This window comes from Marmota flaviventris, chromosome 2, assembly GCF_047511675.1.
Source record: "Marmota flaviventris isolate mMarFla1 chromosome 2, mMarFla1.hap1, whole genome shotgun sequence".
NCBI classification, from domain to species: Eukaryota; Metazoa; Chordata; class Mammalia; order Rodentia; family Sciuridae; genus Marmota; species Marmota flaviventris.
Window position 1 is genome coordinate 165837121 of NC_092499.1, and position 22441 is coordinate 165859561.

The window sequence follows — 22441 nt, forward strand, 5'->3', positions numbered from 1 at the left end:
ATTTTGACAATATAGGTTTTATTATGAGGCCTCTTTTCTTGTTTTATGGGTGGTCACCATTTTGCTGTATGTTCACAAGACCTTTTCTTGGTGCAGGTGCACAGGGGAAGGTAGAAAAGTTTCTGATGTCTCTTCTAATAAGGGTGCTAATTCCAGCATGAGGGTCACAATATTATGCACTCATTTTAACTTAATTACCTGTTATTCATATATCATCACATGGAGAGTTGGGAATTCAATATCAATTTGGGGACACAATTGAGTTTTCAGTATAGAGAAGGGAAATTTGTGCAAGGTTCTGTAGTATAGAAGTTAGATAAGAGCAGATACAGGTGGTCCTCAGGGCAGAGAGGAAGAGCCATGCAGCTTTAGGATTGTAGGTTTAGGATCATCCAGAGACACTGTACTGAGAGGCAAAACCAGGGATTTGAGTCAGGTAAACTTAATCTGTGGAGATCCATAAGTGGCAATGTTTATTGTGTTTTATTTTAATAAATGCTGTACCATGTTTTATGTATATTTTATTTGACTGTGCAAATTGTCTCCTAATTTTGTTTTATTTTTAATATGATGTATTTATTTCACCAACATATATGCCAGTCCTACTATATGATGGACATTTTTATAAATGCCTTATAAATATGAACTCATTAAATCCTCATAACGATATCAGTGTACAGAACAAACAGCCAGTTTAAAAATAAAGACACTGTGCCACAAAGAGGTTAAATGATTTCCTGAAGCTTCTCCAGATAAAAATGGTTCTGCTGAAATGTAAACCAGAGAGTTCTGGTTTCAGAATCTAGATTCCATGCGAGTTTTCCTTTCTAATGCATCCTCTCTTCTTAATTCTTTATTCTACTCTTTGGTGGTTTGAATTTAGAAATTAACAGAAAAGATCAGCTCATGCGTTGGTAGATTTTACTTGATTTGGTCAAAATAAAACCTTTTCTAGTCCTTCAAAACCATTTTCTTCCAAGAAGGTCAAGGGTAACTTATCTGTTTTCCTTCACTTTCCCTCACTCAACATCATTGGACAGACCTTAGGTGTTCAGTCTTTGTGGAAGTTTAACTGTAAATTCACGGCTCCTTTCTGTCTGTAGGGTTCATTGTACCTCTGAGCTAGAGCAAGGAGTTAGCAGATTTGCCATTTTCTAATTGAGATATAATTCACATACCATACAATTCATCCTTGCATAGTAGGCAATTCATTGGTGTTTAACATATTCACAAATTTGTGCAATCATCACTATTTAATTCTAGAACATTTTCATTTTCCTAAAAAGAAACTTCTTACTCTTAGAAAAAAGCCCAGTGTTTCCTCCCCTTAGCCCATGGTGTACTAGTCACATTTCTACCACTATGACAAATTCTTGAGAGAATCAACTCATAAGAAGAAAAGGTTTATCTTGGCACACAGTCATGGATGATCAAGTTCAGGAGCAGTTAGACCCGTTGCTCTGTGTCTGTGGTGAGGCAAAATATCATCATAGGAGCATGTGGTGGAGCAAAACCTGCTCACTCCATGGCCACATTGAAAACAAAATAAGGAAGGAGCTAAGGTCCCACAATTTATTTTCAAGGGTATACCCTCAATGATCTAAAAATCCGTAAGCCGTTCCATCTCTTAAAGGTTTTGCCATCTTCCAATAATACCACCCATGGGGAACATCATCCCTTGTGGGACTTTCAAGAGCCAAACTATAGAACATGGCAACACTGGTCTAGTTCAGTGCCCATTCTGGACATTTTATACAAATGCATATATAGTCCTTTATGTATGATTTCTTGCACTAGTATGATATTCTCAAGGTTCATCCATGTTAGAGAATATATCAGTACTGTATTCTTCTTAAGGCCAAATAATATTCAGTTGTAAGGCAGCTTGCTCCACAATCTTCATTCTTTTCCTTGAATGTATTTTACAATGCATGGGTATTATGAAACCCTCTTAAATGGCATACAAATTGCCTAGCATTCCTCTTGTTTATCCACTCATCAGTTGATAGACATTTAGGTTGTTTCTAATTTTTGACCATTATGAATATTACTGCTATAACATCTGTGTGGACATATGCTTTCAATTCTCTTCAGTACATAACCAAGAGAAGAATTGCTGGATCATAAGGTAATTTATGCTTAATTTTTTTTTCAAGAACTGACAAACTGTTTTCCAAAAGTCTATACCATTTTACCTTCCTGTAAGTAATGTATGAAGGCTTCATTTTCTTTATATCTTTGTCAACATTTGTTATTGTTTGTGTTTTTGATTTTATATAATCTAGTAGGTATAAAGTGCTATCTCATTGAGTTTTTAACTTATACTTAAATAATGTTTAATGTCCCTGGCCATTTTTTCATGTACTTATTAACTATTTATATATATTTTTTTAGAAAAGTCTACTTATTCAAATGATTTGCTCATTTTTAATTGTTTTTATTATTGAGTTGGAATTATTATTTGTATATTCTAGATATGAAGTTTTTATCATATATGTGGTATTTAAATATTGACTCTTATTCTATATGTTGACTTTCTACTGTTTTATGATGTCTTTTGGAAGCACAAAATTTTAATTTTGACTAAGTCAAATGATCTATTATGTGTTTGGATGCTTGTGCTTTTGGAACCACATATGGAAACTCCTTGTCTAACCCAAGATCATGAGAGTTGTACCTTTTGTGTTTTCTTTTAAGAATTTTATAGTTTCAGCTATAATATTGAGGTCAATTTTGAATTAATTTTTGTATATAGCATGAAACAGCAGCCCAACATCATTCTTTTGCATGCAGGTATCTAACTTTTTCACCTTTTAAAAAAATTGACAGATTTTAAACATAATTTCCCACTGAATTATTTTGGCTCTTTTCAACTGTCAACTCATTAAAATCACATATATTTATTTCTATGCTTTCAATTCTATTCTATTATATGCCTACTATTGTGCCATTATCCTGAAGTTTTGATTATTATAGTATTGCAATAAGTTTTGAAAGCAGAAAATGTGTGTCTTCCAATTTTTGTCTTACATTTTAAGAGTTTTTCTTTTCTTTTTTGCCCTTGCATTTCCATGAGTTTTAGAATCAGCTTATACAGTTCTGTCAAAAAAATTAAAAATCAAGCTTAAATTTAGATAAGTATTTAATATATAATGTTAATATATAATAAAATGTTAAATGACTATAAGTGTTTAATATGTAGATTAACTTGGGGAGCATTACAATCTTTGATGGTATTTTATCTTCCAGTCTATGAAAACACCATATTTTCCAATTATTTTTATTTATTTATTTATTTTTTATTTCAATGATGTTTCATAGTTTTTAGTGCACAGGTCTTGAACTCATTTTGCTACTTTTATATCTAAGTAATTCTTTTGTTTATTCTTATGGTTTTCTTATTTTTCTTTTGTTTGTGCATTTAATCCATCTTTATGTAATCTACTACAGTAGGATTTACACCATCTTTGGATGCACATCTGAACACACTTGCAGTACTTATGTTGCTACTGCAAATGAAATTGTTTCCAGCTTCCTAGTCTTTAAAGATCCGTGCCTCTACCCTTGGATATTCTTTGCAAGTCCTATGATCATTTTAATTAATAGGAACACTTGCTTTTTTGCTCCATCTTATTTGATTATGACACACATCACTGATGAACTAAATCTTTATTCTGCTAGGAATACAAAGATATTATTTTGATTTTTGATTTGTATCAGAATTTAGAGGAGGAAATCATTGAAGGAGATATAATCTCTTTTAGGTGTAGTTTCATGTAAGCAGTCACACTGAATTACTTCCTGTTCAGGTCTGACAGTGCTATTTAACTTGTCTGTAACTTAATCTATTGATCTAATGCTTCCACGCTTAGAATCTTTGGAAATGTGTCAGTGGTGGATTAGTAATGTTTTTTGTTTGTTTGTTTGTTTGTGTTTTAAGCAAAAGGTGAAAAGGGGGTGTGACAGAACTCTTGAATAAGTTGGTGAACTCCAAAAGGGGAGAAGAGTTAGCCTGAGCTGAGGATCCAAAGTTATGCTAAGCCTGGTGCATGCCAGACATATTTAAATTGGAGTAAAATAAATATATTGGCAAAGTTATGGGGTTTTTTAATGGAGACAAGAAATCTAGACAAGAATCCAATTGGTCTTGCATATCAGGCTTAGTATTAAAATTTTTGAATGTGTGTGTTTAGATGTTTGTGTGAAATAATTTTTAGAGAGATCAATATGATGAGGTTAGAGTTAGGTAACTCCAGATAAGATATGGTATTAATCATATAAGATGAGTTGGTAAAGGTCTAGGATAGAGTGGTAACTGTAGAAATGGAAAGACAGGAATACATGTGAGTGTGCTTACAGAAAAAATAGAGGCTATATTTCTCACGCTTCTCCAGAGAAAAAGAACCAATATAAGGTTCACATGATGATGTGAACCAATATTGGTTCACATGATGATGGAGGCTGAGAAGTCCCCAGATGTGCAGTCAGCAAGCAAGAGATGTAATTCCAGTCTGAAAGCTAGAGACTCAGGAAGAGCTGCAGTTTCAGTTTGTCATACACACACACACACACACACACACACACACGATTCCCCAACTCAAGGCAGTAGGCATGGAAATTCCCTTTTATTTCTATGAATGTAGGGTCTACCTGCATAATGAAGGGAGATCTACTGTTCATATATCACTTAAAATATTAAACTCTTCCAAAAACTTCCTCACAGAAACAACTAGAGCAAGATTTGACTAAGTATATGGGTACTCCATGGCCCAGTCAAGTTGGCATACAAAATAAACCATCCAACAGTTCTACCAACTTGTGATTTGGGCTTTGAGAACATGGTATGGTTGGAACAGTTTCTACTTGTGTATTTTTTTTTAACTTTCTGCCAGCATATCCCTGCTTTTCTCTGTTTAACAGTGTAGAAGTTGACAATACCACAGCAGAGTGCCTATTTAAGGGACGAAATGATGGGTAAATATTGAAGAGCCTCAGACTCTAGTTATTTACAATTCTCAATTATTTATAATCATCATTTGCAGCTCTCTGTCCAAGTCTCTGTTGTAAAGGACGCTCCCAGAGAGGCCCTCTAGGAAAACCCCATGACGAATACCAGCCCAATGTTCTGCTCCTTCCTTTCAGCATCCCTGTGATTGATTGAATAGTGCACCAAGTCCTGACATCAAACTCATGCATTGATGTCCTAATCCCTAGTACCTAAGAATATGAGTTCCTTAAAGAAGTAATTAATGTTACATGATGTCACTATGGTGGACAGCAGTCCAACATGACTGTGTCCTGATAAGCATAGGAAATTAGGACTCAGATACATGGAGGGAAAAACATGTGAATGCACAGGGAGTGACTGAAGGGATGGTCATCGAGATGACTGATGACAAAGGGAATGAGAGAAATAGTACGGTAGCTCATAGTTATTAAATCCAGGGAAAGTGTCTGTGTTGACTCTCCTGAAAGCAAAGCCCAGGAGAAAGATGGTAATGCAGGTGGTTTGTTGGACTGTGACCCAGGAGGCAGGAGTGAGGAGAAGAGAGTGAGAGGGAAATCACAGGGAATATGGAACAGTCAACATGGATGTGCTATGTCAAGAGCACTGCCGTGGGGAAGAGGGAGCTCAATCCTGGAGATCTCTGAGAAGCCTACAGACTGTCTCTGAGAATTGTCACCATGACAAATAGAAGGTTGGGGCATTTTTCCTTCTATTCCCATCTCTTATACACAATTAGTTCCCCTATGCTGTTAAGTGCCTCAAGGCACTTCAGAGGAGGCTTCAAGAAAGAAGAGCAAAGACATACCAATTTGTAGAGACCACTTGTGGCTTGAATCTTCAGGAACTGCTCAACACAACTGTGGCTAAAATCTGAATAAGAGGGTGAGGGAAGTGGAATCCACACTGTGTGCTACAGAGAGCATTTCTGAGCAGAGGAAAAGAAGTCATAATGAAGATAAGACATTTACATTAGAAAATGATGTTTGGTGTGCTCCGTCGGACAAGAAGCTGACCATATGTGTTAGAAATGTAAATTCCTGGGTCCCTCTCAGACAAACTGAATCTGAAAATTTGGTCTTGGATCAAATAATGTATGTGAGTTTGGATAATTCTTTTAGGTGATTCCAATAGACATTAAAATTTGAAAGTTACTTTGTATGTGAAAGAGGAGAGAGAGAGAGAGAGAGAGAGAGAGAGAGAGAGAGAGAGAGAGAGAGAGAGAGAGAGAGAGGTATAAGATGTAAGAAAAAAGGGGCTGGAGTCCAGCCATTATATATTCATTCATTCAATTAATATTTATTAAATACCTACATATACAAATAGCATCATCTCAATTATGCCAAGAATTGACAGAGGTAAGGTATGGATCTAAAGAAAATGTGGATATTTCTAAGTCTCCTAAGTCTCCATTTTCAATCAGTAATTTCAGAATCTATTCCTATCCAGGCTTTTACAAGACATTAAAAAGTGACCAAACTGATTACTGTGAATTTTATCTGAGTATCTCCCTCTCAGTATCTACCCTCTGAGATAATGAAAAATGAAATGGCCACCCATTGTGGCTGAATTTTTAAAAAATCAAGAGAAGTGTAGAATCTACCAAACTAGTTAATTGCTACATGAAAAAAGTGTTGATTGTAAATATTCTCCTCATCCTGCTGTCAGTCCTAGATTCTAGTGACAACTAAAAAAGTAGAAAATTTCCAGTGCTTCAAATTGGGGATGGATACCTTGTCAACATCTACACTTGGCATGAAACAGTTATGAACAAGCATAAGACATCATCCTCCACCCCTCTTTTCTAAGAAACAAATAAGCATGAGAAAATTTCTATTCATTGTGAATGACAAGATAAAAAGTTTCTTTTCTTACAGTGTGTAATTTAGAGTTATAAACAGAATACTTATCTGAAAACCATGCTTGTCTTCTTTTTAAAGGAAATACTGTATGTCCTTATTCTGTAAAACCTATCTTTGCAGGGAACACAGATTTTTATAGTATTTAGTGATTATAAAAAAAAATCGCTCACATTTTCTATCCAATTCCACTTACTCATGACTGAGTCAGTTGACAACTTTGAATCTCACAAAGAGCATTTATCTGGAATGACATTGGCACTGGGAGTGGGAATGTAACCCTGGCTGAACGAGAGAACTACTGACTACTAGTCTCCAAAGTGCACAGAAAATCTGTTTTTCTCCTTTTTGTGTAATTGCCCAATGAGGCACAAGTCTTGAGTTTCTTGCCTTGATGGAGCACATTTCAGATTGTGCTTTTTGAGGCATAGATACCATAGCTAGAGGTATAATCCCTCTGTACACATTTCAGCACATGACTATTTCTTTTGTCTGAGTTCTGATGGGGGTGTCTTTGGTCAAAAAAGCTCATATAAGACCAGTGCTGCTTATAGCCAGGAGTGGATGCTCATGAGACAGAGAAAATGAAAGAGATGAGCTCTTCAATATGTAGTGTGGATTATCTCAGGATTACCAGCAAATGAAAATGTATACAATGGGGAGAATGCTGTTCCAAAGATTAAATTTATCTTCTTTTTATTGGCCATGCTCTATAGAGAGATGATGACTCATTTTGGAGGCACAAAATTTATTTCTTTACATTATCCAAGACAGGAGTGTGAGTGTGTGTGTAATCTGCCTCTGTGAACCACAGGAGGAAATTTTTCAGGCAGACAAATTTGGAGATCTAAAAGAAAGAGCTATTCCATCTTAAGAAGGAAATTAAGGAAGTTAAGTATTGGAAGATGCTGATTTTCAGACTGACCCCAGAAAGAAGGGACAGGGAAAGACCTCTGAGGATGGGTAGTAAGCTAGGATCTGATAGCAGCTCCCAGCTAAAAGTCCTCATTCCAGCACTGAGTTGTGAGTATAATGTTGTGATTTAGATATGAGGTGTCCCCCCCCCCAATGTGTAGACAATGCAAGAACTTTCAGAAGTGAAATGATTAGATCATGAGAGTTTTAACCTAATCAGTGGATTAATCTACTGATTTGGATTAATTGGGTAGAAACTACAGGCAGGTAGGATGTGGGTGGAGGAAGTAGGTCACTAGGGGTATGACTTCGTGGTTTATATTTTATGGCTAGTGAGTGAAGATTTCTCTGTGCTTCTTGTTTGCCATGTCCTGAACTGCTTTCTACTGCATGCCATTCTGCCATGATATGCTACCTCATGTTGGGCTCAGAGCTATGGGCTCAGACCATGGACTGAGACCTCTGAAACCATAAGTCAAAATAAACATTTCCTGCTCTACGTTGTTCTGGCCAGATCTTTTTGTAAAAGCGATGAAGAGCTAACTAAAACATATAGCTTGACAGGCAGAAGACAGGTGGTCACCCTATTGTTGCTTCTCCTAATAAACCTATATTCTGGCCACATCACCTGAGTATCCCCCAGGTATCACATTTTGTGCCTTCAAAAAACCTTGGGGCTGTGACAAGCTGCACAGGAATTTCTTAGCATTCATGAGGACGAGATGCTAAGTCTGTTCATGGTGATATCACTGGTTAGTGTTTGGGAGACCCATGTCCCCCACGCTCTGGTAATTTCTGAGTATATTGATAGAGTTTAACCCTTATTATTATGTAAACCCTAACAACAACATTGTGTATTGATAGATCCATAGATACATGTTTTTCAAAATGAAAAACAAAATAGCTTAAAAAAATAGATGACTGATGGTGCCTAAATTAGTATTCAATGAAATTTTTTTTTTTAAAAGCAGTTGAATATTGGTCAACAATAGACAAACAGATCAATGAAACAGAAGAGAGAACCCAGTAATAAACTGACACAAGTGTGGTCAATTGATCTTTGAAAAATGAGCAAAAGCCGTTCAATGGAGAAAGAACAGTCTTTTCAAAAATTGGGACTGGAACAATTGGATCTCCATGAACCCCACCTCCCCCCCCCCAAAAAAAAAAAAACAACTCGAACAAACTAGGCATTATATATTTTTAAATAATTAATTCAAAATGAATCATAGAACTAAATTCAAAATGCAAAAATATAAAAATCTTAGAAGATAGGACAAAATCTAGGTGAGCTTGGGTTTGGCAATGACTTTTGACATATAATTAAAAAGTATGATCTATGAGAAAAAAACTGAAAATTAAGACTTCATTAAAGTGAAAAAATCTCTGCTTGGTAAAAAACATAAAATGGAACCCAAGCCATGATAGGAAGAAAATATGAGACACACATATCTGATGGAGGACTGGTATGCAAAAATCTAGAAAGAGCTCTTAAAACTCAAGAATAAAGGAGACAACCTAATTAAGAATGGGCAGGAGATAAGAACAAAAACCTCACTATGTACAAAAGACAGATAGGGTATGTGAAATATGTTCATTCAACAATGTATCATTAGGGAATTTCAAATTAAAATGATAAGATTCCACTAAATACTTCTTGGAAAGGCTAAAAATCAAAACACTGACAAAGGCCAACAAAGACTGAACAGAACAACAGAGACTCTCCTGCATTACTGGTGACAAAGCAAAATGGCGTAGTTGCTTTGGAAGACAGTTCAGCACTTTCTGGTGAATCTGAATACACTGTTACTTATGACATAGCCCTCACACTCCTTGGCATTTGCTCAAATGAATTGGAAACTTAAGACCACATAAAGACTAGTATGTGGATGGGAGGGATGGCACATATCTGTTAGTCCAGCAACTCAGGAGGCTGAGATGGAAGGATTGCAATTTGGAGGCAACTCTCAGCAACTTAGAGAACCTCTCAGCAACTTAGTGAGACCAGGTCTCAAAAAAAAAAAAAAAATACAAGAAAGGCTGGGAATGTAGCTCAATGTTAAAGCACCCCTAAGTTCAATGCCCAGTACCCCTGAAAAAATTGCATGATTTCTTCTGGAAGTTTTATTAATGGTTAAAACTTTGAAGCAACCAAGATGTCCTTTAATTGGTAAATGGACAAAAAAATTGTGGTATCTATACTATGTATATTATTTACTGATAGAAAAAATAAACTGAGCCACGAAGCTGTAAAAGACATGGGGAGAATTTCAATACAAACTGCTAAGTGAATACAGCTAATCTAAAAAGGCAATATTCTGTATAATCCCTAACCATAGAGCATTCTGGAAAAGATAAAAGATAAAAGGAGAAAGTATAAAGGGATTTTGGAGAAGGAGGCATGAATAGGTGCTACACAGGATTTTTAGGACAGTGAACTATTGTGTCATTCTATTGTAAGACATCAAATGAATATCTGTCATTATATATTTGTCATTCTATTGTAAGACATCAAATGAATATCTGTCATTATATATTTGTCAAAACCCATAGAATGTAAAACACAAAGACTGAATCTTAATGTAAACTCTGGAATCTAATTAATAAGTAATGTATCAATATTGGCTCACCAATTATAACAAATATACTAAATTAATCCTGAATTTTAATAATCAGAAAAACTGGGTGGAGGAGGTATGGTCACTAAAGACATGAGAAGATATACATCACTAATCATGAGAGAAATGCAAATCAAAACCACCTGACACCAATTATGATGGCCACTATAAAAAATAATAATAAAAGGAATTGGTGAGGATATGAACAAATTCAACCTGTGAGTATTGCTTGTGGAAATATAAAAAGGAACAGTTTTTTTGGAAAGCACGGTATCTTAAAAACTCAAAAATAAAATTACCTTAGCCAGCAATTCTACTGGGTATATACTCCAGAGAACCGAAAGCAGGATCTCGAAGAGAGATTTGTGCACACATGTTCATAGTACCATTACTTAATCCACAATAGCCAAAAGGTGGAAGCAATACAAATGTCCATCAAGGGATGAATGGAAAAACAAACTGTGGTACATATGTACATTGAAATATTCAGTTCAGTCTTAAAAAAAAAAGAAAAGAATTTCTGAAAAAAAGCTACAACACAGATGAACCTAAGGATATTAATCTAAATGAAAGAAGCTACCCATAAACTGTCAAATGCTATATAATTCTATTATGAAGTATTTGGAGTAGTCAATTTTATACAGACAGAGATAAAATAGTGGTTGCCAAGGGATGGAGAAAAGGGGAAATGGGAAGTTGATGCCTAATGGCTGAATAGTATCTGTTTTGCCAAGATGAAAAATTTATTCTACAATAATGTGACTTTAATTAACACTACTGAACAGCATACAAACAACAACAACAACAAAACCCCAGAATGGTTCAAGAGCTGAGTTACAGCTCAGTGACAAAGCCTTTGTCTAGCATACTTGAGGCCCTGAGTTTAATCCCAGCACCACACAGACATACACAGAGAAATTAAAATAGCAAACTGTGATGGGCGTTTTACCACAAAAAAGCTCATTAATTTAAACATAAGTAAATAATAATAAGTAAAAAGGGATAGTAGTTGTTACTCCTATCCTTAGAACAAGAAAAAGCTGAGAAAAATGAATATCAGTGACTCTTCTTGAATCATGCAGAGAACTGACATTGCAGGGCAAAAATCACCTTAATGTCTGGTGACATAGTGAAATTTGCAAGATTGGCTTAGTTGGGACAGAAGACACTTTGGTCATAAACCAAAGAAATTCAACTGGTACTATGAACAAATTGTTGGAAGCTGAGTACAACCCAACGTGAAATGAGCAACCCCTGGGAAGCTGCAGTTTTGAGGAGAGTGTACCTTGTACACTATTTCACCTCTGTACTATTATACTTGTACCATTTCACCTCTGGAACTCCACCAGGTACCTAGGGTAAAGATCTAAGAAAGACTCCCTTGAGACTCTGACAAGGCAGGGAAAGAGTGATCACCTAGAGCATTTTCTATAATAAAAAGTTACTTTTCAGGGAAAATACTTTACAGAATCTCACCCAGCTCAGAAAGGACATTAATTCTACCCCAAACCTCCTCTAATATTCCAGTCCCACCTATGGGGAAATAATATCAAATAGTTAACAGAGGTCAGGGTTTAAAGGAAATACATTTGGAATGCCTTTAAACAGGGAAGAGAATAGGGAAAAGCTACATCACTGGAGAAACACATTTGAAGGTCACCATCAGAGACCCAGGCCCTCTGATAACACTGAGATTTATTTGGAACATGTTAGAGTGACCTTCCCACCAGCACACACAAGCACTCACCTTACTGTCACATCAAAGCCACCCAGATTATAAGTACATTAAAACTGAAAAAAAAAAAAAAACCAAACTCTGGAAATGTCTGCAAGATGCAGACTTTCCCTGGGGGAAATACTTGTGGAAGATCTATGAAAAAAAAAAAGTGTAGGTGAAGAGAACAATGATTTAAGGGGTTTAGAAACCTTGGCACCTAGAGCTTTAGAAAATATTAAACACAGTCCAAATCTTAGCTAAATTAAGCAAATTTGCTCATGGATTGCCTATTCACACAGTTCCCATTAACATATGCATGTCTATTTCTCTCTCTCTCAAAAAATAAAAAAGAAAAGAAAAGAAAGAAAAGAGAAGATAAGCCCAAAGGCAAAATTTAGATTAGTATTCTCTTAAAAATGAGAGCTTCATTAGTTGCTCAAGACAATTCAATGATCTTGACATATCATACATTTGATTCAAAAGGGGTATGAGCAACTAATAAAAAATAATAAAATAAAATAAAAATTTATAGTAAAAAAATGAGAGCTTCATAAAATAATAGAGGTGTGGTAGCTAAAGGGTATAGAGTTTCTTGTTAAGGTGATGGAACATTTCTACATTGAATTTAATTATTTTTGTACCTCAGAGTATACTAAGCCCACATTTTAAATGGGCAAAATGCACAGTGTATGAATTGTAGCTCATAAAAGTTATGTAAGGAGAATTCATTATTTTAAGAAGGAAAGAGAAAGATACACCAGGGTAATAGTCACTTAGAGGCAGCTGGAGTAGCCATATTAACTTTGGACAAAGCAGATTTTAGAACAAGATAAATCATCAGCAATAAAGAAAGGATTGCATAAGAAAAAAGGGGGGTCACTCATCCTAAATACATAATAACTCCTAGATATGTATGTTATGTACAATAGAAGAAATAGACAAATCTATTTTTGTTGGAGACTTCAACACACTCCCGTCAGCAATTGATAGGTCAGAAGAAAATTAGAGAAAAACAGGAGAAAATGTTCATAGCTATTGAGTTTTCTGATAATTTTAAATAAAACAATAGCATAATTCCTTTTTCTTTCATTTGTTCTTTTTAGTTACATATAACATTAGGATTTATTTTTACATAATTATAAAAGCATGGAATATAATTCAGTCCCCAGTATTTCCCCTTTACCTTCCTTCCTCTTCCTCCTTGTTTCCTTCCCTCTACTAAACTGATCTTTCTTCTATTTATTTATAGTTTTTTTAAGTGTCTTTCTTAAAAGTGTCTTGTGGATATACATGATGGTGAGAGTCACCATTATATATTCATATAAATACTTAGGAAAGTTAAGTCAGATTCATTCCACTGTCTTTCCCTATCCCCTTCCTTCTCCCTTCCCTTCATTCCTCTTCATCTACTCTACTGATCTTTCCACTATTTTTAAATCTCTCTCCCTTTATTTTTAGATTAGCTTCTGTATATCAAAGACAGCATTCAATCTTTGACTCTTGGGGACTAGCTTATTTCAGTTAGCCTGATAGTCTCCAGTTCCATCCACTTAAACCGGCAAATGCCCTAATGCCATTCTTCTTTATGGCGGAGGAATACTCCATTGTGTATATATACCACATTTTCTTTTTCCATTCATCTGTTGAAGGGCACCTAGGTTGGGCCCATAGCTCAGCTATTGTGAATTGTGCTGAAAACAATAGCATATTTCTGGAAAAACTACTGATAGATTGGACTTCATTGAAACTAAACTTTCTGCTCTCCAAAGGCACTGATATTCAAATGTATGATATGTCAAGGTCATTGTACTGTCATGTGTAACTAATTAAAACAAATATAAAAAAAGAAACAAAAGCAAGCCCCAGACTGGAAGAAACTATTTGCAAAAACACAAGTGTGATGAAGAACTTGAATCCAGAATATGATGAACTCCTATAACTCAATAACAACAACAACAACAACAACAAAAACATTTACTTTGAACTGGAAAAATTCTAAAGAGGCACTTCACCAAAGAAGATATACAAAATGGCAAATAAGTATATGAAACTCTCAGCATAATTTGTAATTAGGGAATTTCAAGTTAAAACAACAATGAGGTATTACAATACACAACACAAACTGCTTTAGAATGGCAAGAATCCAAAGATCTGACAACACTAATTACTGTTAAGAATGCAGAATGATAGGAACTCTCATTTATGGCTGTTGGTAAGGCTACTTTAGAAAGCAGTTTAGCAATTGCTTATAGAGTTCAGCACATCTTACCATATGACTCAGCCATCATGCTCCTTAGTATTTACCCAAATGATTTCAACTCTTATATTCAAATAAAAACCTTTACATGAAAGTTTATAGCAGTTTTATGATTATGAAATTACGAAAATCTACAGGCAACAAAAATGTGTTTTAGTGAATGAATGGATGAACAAGCAGAAAGATATCCTTACTAGGGAATGGTATTCAGTGATAGGAGGGGGAAAAAAAAAAACAGTTAAGCTGTGAAAACACATGGATGAATCTTAAGTGCATATTCCCAAGTGAAAGAGAATAATGAAATACTACAAACTGTATAATTCAAATTATATGATGTTTTGGAAAAGGCAGTATATTACTAATGATACAAATATCAGTGGTTGTCAAGGCTTGGCAGACAAGGATGGGAGGAAGTAGAGAAATATCATATAAGTGATATTTAGGGATTATTTTTTAGGGCTGTAGAATTTTTCTATTTGATAGTATAATGGTAGATACATGAAACCATACAGATACTGAAACCCACAGAAATTCACAGTACAAAACATAAATATTAATGTGCCAAACTTAAAAAAAAATAGAAGTTTGGAAGAGCCCAAGATGGAATGAATTATGTGGCAAAATAATCTAAATTTAGAATTAGAATTGATAATTAGGAAATATAAAATTATAAATGTGTAAAACAGTCTTACTAGATAGTTGGTATAAGAAGGTGCTGAACTCAGTAACTTTGGATATGAGTAGAGTTAAGAATACTAAAGTTAGAAGACAATGCATAAACATGTACCTTACTTGAGAAAGTCGTTTGTCATGGGTACATAGCTTAATAATTCTGATACCAAGATACATATATACTGAATTTGGACAATGAATTCTAATATGTGATAGGAAAGCGATTTCTAATTGATGAATAGAGTATTTTTTTAGGAATTTCTTTTTTAGTTGTAGATGGACACAATGCCTTTATTTTGTTTATTTTTTTATGTGGCACTGAAGATTGAACTCAGTGCCTCATACATGCTAGGCGAGCACTCTACCACTGAGCCACAACCCCACCCCGTTAATAGAGTATTTTTAATAAGTAAGGGGAGGAACATACAATGCTCTATGTGTTTAATAAATTAGAGCAGTTTTCAAGAATTATCAACACTCAAACACTCCGCTCCATTGTGACCACTGTAAAGTGTCTAAGGAGAAATGACCACTCAAGGTAATATGTATTCTGGATGAAACTCTGTAACAGATAAAGGAAATTTGAGTGAAGCAAGGACTTTCATAATCAACACTGTATCATTATTGGTGCATGAGTTGTGACAAAGGACTAACAGAAGATATTAATAATAGAGGAAAGAGCATGGTGTGTACAGAAATTCTCTGTGCTATTTTCTCATATTTTCTTTAAATTTATAACTATTCTAACATTAAAAGTTTATTTTAAAATAAATAAATAACTAAAGTATCATTAAGATAAGTATTATTTTTCTCTCTTGCCTGATTCTTTCCCACCCTGTGACCTAACTACCCTCTCCATACATTGTTTTATTGTACCCCCCCACCCTTTTTTAGGTCAGACAGCTTATAAACTGAATTGGATATATTTTTGAAAATCATCTTTTCATTACAAATTTCCCCATTTGCTAAACATAGTTTGATGCATTCTTGAGCCCCATTATCTATTTTCCCACTCAGGAAATTCTGTGCTTTGTGTTCTGTGTTTTCCCTATTCTGCGTTACTTCTCTGGCCAGTTCCTGATCACTTTTTTTTTTCTTACTATGAAGTTTGAGCTTAAAGTCACTCTCAAGACTACAGTATCTACGTATCAGTCCCTGATCTTTATCTCTGAGTGCTAGATTTTGGTGGATATATAAGTGGGATGTTTAATGTGGGTTTAGCCCTTCTGGTCTTGTAGTTCTCAAACATATAGAGTCCATTCCTGCTCAGGCCCTTTTTCACTTCAGACTTCCCCATGGGGAAAACCCTTCCCCCAAACATTTTTCATGTCATTCTCCTTTGCTTTGTTCAGGCCTTTTCTCAAATCTCAGGTCCTAAAACAGAACTCCAGTGACTATCCTATTCATAGCTACATGTTTATTTTGTGTCTTTCTATTCTCAACTGGCTTATTTTTTCTTTTAACATGTAAGTAGTATATATTTATTGTAGTTTGTTGTCAATATTTCTCCACTGGATGATAAAAGCAGAGTCTTTTATGCTCCTACTACTTAATGTGGCAACAGGTTGCTTTCTTTCAGCTGTTTCTTCCCCAAGATCCATCATCATGTGCCCTTGATATCTGACTTCTGCTGAAGAATGACTATAAATAAACTCAATCTACTGACTTCTTATGGATCATGTCCACATATCTATCTAATAACCCAAACTGATGGGTCATTTCTGTCAGAAAATCTGCAATGCTATGGGAATCAAAGCCACTATATAGCTACAGATTCTTTGAAGAAGAGATTCCCAACCACTCATCTTAGCTATAATCTTAGTTGGCTGGAACAACACATTGAAAGTACTAAGAAGAATCTTGGAAAAGACAGATATGGATGGATATAGTAGAGTTCTACTGGTGTAGGAACTTAGGGAATCCAAAACAATACTGTAACTCTGTCACTCCGTGGAAAATCAGAAACCATTGGTGGCACTAAGTGTGATTCACTAAGATGGTTGGAATCTCCCCTACTTAAATAATGTTCTCCAGGGAAAAGGACATATACCAATAACAGTGATGGGATCAGCAGATCTACAGGGCTACTATATATTTAACATACTTGGAAAAGTCTTTGTAACAAACCCAGTCCCTGGGCTCATGACTCAGACCCTGACTCTAACTGAGGTGATTAATTTCTTCCCTAGTATATAAACTTCCATCTCTTCTGCTGGCTGGTTTAACCAATGGGCCACCAGCATTAAGGTCATCTAGGAAATACTATTTATCCAGAAACCACTAGACTTCTACTGACCTCCTATCTCACCCTTGTTTCATAGTACAATAGAACTCTAACATAAAACAAGAGACTTCAGATCAAATGATTCTTGGTTCAAGTTATGCTAAGGTGGTTACCAATTTAGATCCTAAGTGCACACAACTCTTTCCAAATCCAGCTCTACCTACATCTCACTTTGTGATGGAGAGCAGATGCTTATCTTTTATCACCTACAAAACAGGGACAATAGCAGTGACTGCCTCATGATTTAATTATAGGGTCTAAGAAATAATCCATGTAAATAACTTAACGTGGCTTTGGCCATAATCTTTTCCTATTTCTCCAAGGTGACTCCTCACTGTGGAAGGATAATCTCTTTATTGTCCCAGAACTCTGGGTGCCCTTTCCTTGCTCTGAATATTTGTCAAGGCCGTTCACAGAGAAACTTGCACTGAGTTCATGTTTGGAGTAGCTTTTCCTCAGTACTCTTCAAGAATGGTCCTGTCCTCTTAACTCAAGATCTTTAAAATCTATGTTGATACAAATGTATTGCCTGTGACCTTGTATTTCATTGGCTTCTTATTCATTAGCTATCAATGGAATGTCTACCATGGGTTAGTCACTTCAATAGGTGCCAAGCACACTAGTGAGACTTGTTCTTCCCTAAGAAACTTCCCTCAGGAGCTGAAGCGATGGAGGTTTTTTGAAGATGATGCCCTCTGTGTGTCTTTTTGCCCTGACCATTCCACAGTTTCCTTAAAACCAGTATTATCTCAGGTCTTTTATAATTCTTGTACACAGAAGATTACACATAGCAGGAACTGTATTGGCTGTAAAGCCAATTGACTAAGATAAATAATGTTGACTAAAAATACATTCGTAGTAATTAAAAATAACATTTGTAAGAGTAATTTAAATTTTAAAAATCAGCTTAAAAAGGCTGCTGACATAATAGAAGATCCTTAAATTAACAGATTCTGCCAATCTCATTTGTAGGCTGGGTAATGGCCTGAGGATATGTGTCTTGAGGTACAGCAGTGCTCACAGGAACGTGCTCTGAAAGCTGAGGGTCTGGAAGGATAGTGGGTAGAGCACTGGCTCCTTCAGGCATCTTTAGGTCCACAAGAAGCTCCCATTACCACCCAGACTCATCCTCTTCCTCCCAAACCCTTGCAGGTTGGTCACTGATGCCTGCATGCCTTCCTTTGACAGATGGCACAACAAATTGATCAGCTGGAAGTCCATTGTGATTATTAACGTGTTTACTAAAAGATATTTATTTTTCTTGACTCATGATCCGGTCTGGAGATTTCCTAATCCATCTAGCCTGGCCTAGTGTTTGGAAAAGCTCTCATCCTTTGATGACTTTTCAGGCAACTTTTCAATTTTTCACTCTGTTTAAGCCCTCCAACGCCAGACAAACATCAGGATAGCTTTAAGTGTTGGTGTATGCTGTTGAGGGAACCTGATCAGAAGGGAGAAAAGTTGCTAAGTTATAAGAGATACAGAACTATATCTCTGCACTCTGGAGAAGTGAAAATCAAAGGAGAAATAGATACATCTGGGGAAATAGTTTTCAGCAGTGAGTTGTGCTGAGGAATTGTTATATAATGTACACCTCGCCCCCTCACTGTTGGACAGCCACTCAAAACTGCCATGTGTTGTGAAGGATACTCATACAGTGTTACAAGGACTTCACTTCTGCCTGCAAATATCCAATGCTTGGCTAAAAGCAAGATTAAAGACTTGGCATCTATGCCCCCATTTTATATCTGTCCCTTTCCTCTGAGTCATTTTTATATTCCAGGAATAACAGGTCTGATTATTGATGTGATAGTTATCCCCCCAGGTAAATGTAACTTTCTTATCACCAACAAGTCCCTGCCTGACCAATCCTGAGATAATGATGGACCAGATCACGTCTGATCAAGATCACCAGCTTTGGCAACTAGGCAAACTTCAGTCTTTGCCCTCATTCCCCAAAGTCTCTGTCAGGCCCTCAGAGACAAAGCTGAGGGCACCGGTCACCTCGTCTTCCCAGTGTAACTACACTGAGTAAAATTTCTTTCTTGATTGTCAATTTTACCTTTTCTGTTTGATATTTTTTGGCCAATGACTGGACTCAAATTATTGGCTTCCCAGAGTCAGGCCTCTGGTTTAGGAATCCAGCAACAAAAGCAGTGTTTCTCAAACACTGTAGAATCACGTCATCTAGAATTTGTTAAAATGAAAATTATTGAGTCTTACTACAGACCTACTGAATCAGAAACTGAGTTTTAAAAAGACATCTAGGAAATTCTGATTTACATTAAATTTAAGAACTAATACAATTAAAAAAAAGGACTAATTCAATTAAAAAAAAAGGACTCATAAGGGATCAGACCTTTAGTTTGTCCATAAAAATGCAGAAAATTTTAAAACTTAGGATAAAACAAATAAAAAAGAGCTCTATGATTTTCATTTTGGTACAGAATTCAGGAAGCCAATTGTGTTTCAGGTAAAACATCAGGATCCTTTACTCCCTGCCCCCGGGTTTCTCTCCCATAATATATTTGACCCCCAGAAGCTCAGAGATATTATTAAGGCCAGGCAACCTTGGAGGTAATAATGGCTAAGTAAGGTGTGGTTTCTATAGAAAGTAAGGATCCTCGAACATGTCACATGTATTATAGGGAATCCCAGGTATTTACCATGCCTGAATTTGTATCAGAGAGATCCAGAAAAACACATGAAGAAGCACTCAAATCAACCCACTCACAGAAGAATATCCTACTTCTTTTTGTTGTTGTCGTCACTGGGGATTGAACCCAGGGGTATTTAACCACTGATCCACATCCACAGCACTTTTTCCTTTTAAATTTTGAGACTGGGGCTCACTATGTTGCTTAGGGCTTCACTAAGTTCCTGAGGCTAACCTTGAACTTGCAATCCTCCTCCCTTAGCCTCTCTGGTGACTAGGATTATAGGAATGTGTCACTGTACCCATCAGGGTAGAGCACTCTACTTTTTAAGAAAATTAAAATTTCCAATGGGGTTATGGACATTCATAGATTTTTTTAGAATTGCAGTATTGGTTGTGACACTTTCAGTTGAAAGTCACAGAAAATTTAATTCTAATAAACTTGGTCTGTGCTAGAGGAAATGCTAGTGAAGAGGAACCAAAGGGTAGGGAAAATTATCTGAATAGAAGGTAAGGCCTGTATTGTCCAACAAGTTACCAAGATGACAAAAATAAATGAGTTTTACAATGATTTCCAAGACAGTGTATCATGCTTTGGGTTTCAGGATGCTATTTTTGACCCTGTCATCTCTCTATATAATAGAAGCCTTCAATTTATTGACAGAGTATACATCTAGGGATAAATTAAGACCCACTAAGTCCAATAGTGGCCAATATCAGGAGTCATTTTGCTGTTGCCTTAATGAAACACTTGTATTTGTTTGGTAATGTCAACAGAGGAGTTCCCAGACATGGGACCTCAACTCAAAACAAGTGGGATCTTTATATACATGATATAAAACAATTTCAACATGTGCTAGTTAGAGACAGATTTATTTATGAAAGCAGATACATATTCAAGAGAGAATGTATGTAGACTAACTTAAGAGAGAGACACATCTTCTGGGGTAAATTAATGAGCACATTTTCAAGGGGGAATGTGGGTCATCTCCAAAGGGAGAGAGAGATATCAACCCCTTTGTCTGAGGGGTTAATAGCTATATCTAGAGGTTGGGCTAAAGGGCGAGTCAGGGAAAAGTTACACCATCTCCTACCAGTTTTTCTAGCACTTGTACATTGCTTTCATATCATGTAAGTTTGTTCAGGGAATAGTGTAGGTCCAGGATGAGGGCTGGGTTGCTCAAGGGTTGCTGGTTTTGAATTCTAATGGTTCACAGGCAACTCCTGCATTTCAAAGGTTCATGGACACTTCTCTTGAGACTCATATCTTTCTTTCTCTGTGTCCCCAAAATTCCTATCTTAGTTTAAGGGAAGAGAAGGTTATATTCATGTGATTATTTTTTAGTTATGAGTAGAACAATTTGCAAGATCAAGCAAAAAATGTGCAAAAATCAGTTACCTAAAAATTCCAGGACTAAGTAGTCTACAAAGAACTCAGCTTTAAAAACAAATTTAATAAGTCATTGGTTAAAAACTGGCTCATAAAGTCATATAAATAGATTTTTTTCTCCAATGCACATTCTTAAAACAGATACTTGACTTATTAAGGAAAGTTTGTTCTCTCCTCCCACTCTAAAGACTCATTCATTCCAGAAAATATTCCATATCTTTTGAGAAGCTAGAGTATACAAATTCTGGTCTGAGATACATAAACCCTTTCATGCACAATGAAGAGTCATTTGAATTTTCAGACCCAATATGAAATGGTAGATGGGGAAGAGCAAGTGTAGAAAGATGAGTTCAATGAAATGTGTGGAATATCGAGTGTGGAACTTAATGCATTGAGTTGATGTGAGAGGCAGCTACAGCTTTGTGCAGCTAGTCTTCAGGAAGGAGAATTAGAGGACTCTGGATGAAGTACCAAATGTCACCCTTCACTACACTTCTAACAGATGGAAGCCTGCAGTGGGCTAATTCCGTCACAGGACAATATTGTCCTGGTTCAAATGAAGGTGGAGGATGCTCTCTTCTCTCACTCTGGTACTGTCCAGCCGGCTACAGTGCATTGCTCACTGCAAGACAGAAGGATAAAGGGACAGTCAGACTGCTTTTGTTGACCATGTTGATACTCTCAGTTCCCAGCCACTCCTGATGGAAAGGTCACTATGAAAGGTATTGCAGAAGAATGAGAGGTGTATCAGTAGAATGAGGAAAATCAAATTCAAAATGGCAGGTATAGGGTAGTTAAGTGTTCAGGCTCTGGACGGAGAGACACTTGGGGTTGGATCCAGTTCTATACCATATATTGTTGGAACAGTTGAAAATCAAACAAAAAACCAAAAATAGCACCATGTTTCATACCTCCTGACTGAAGGCTCTGATATGGTTATGAAGATTAAGAGAGACAAGATATGTGAAATGTCTATTTGGTGATCACTCAATTGGTGGTAGTTATTACTAGTGCTATAATTTGAAATATAATAAAAAAGTCACTTGATCAATGAGTTGTCACTTCTCC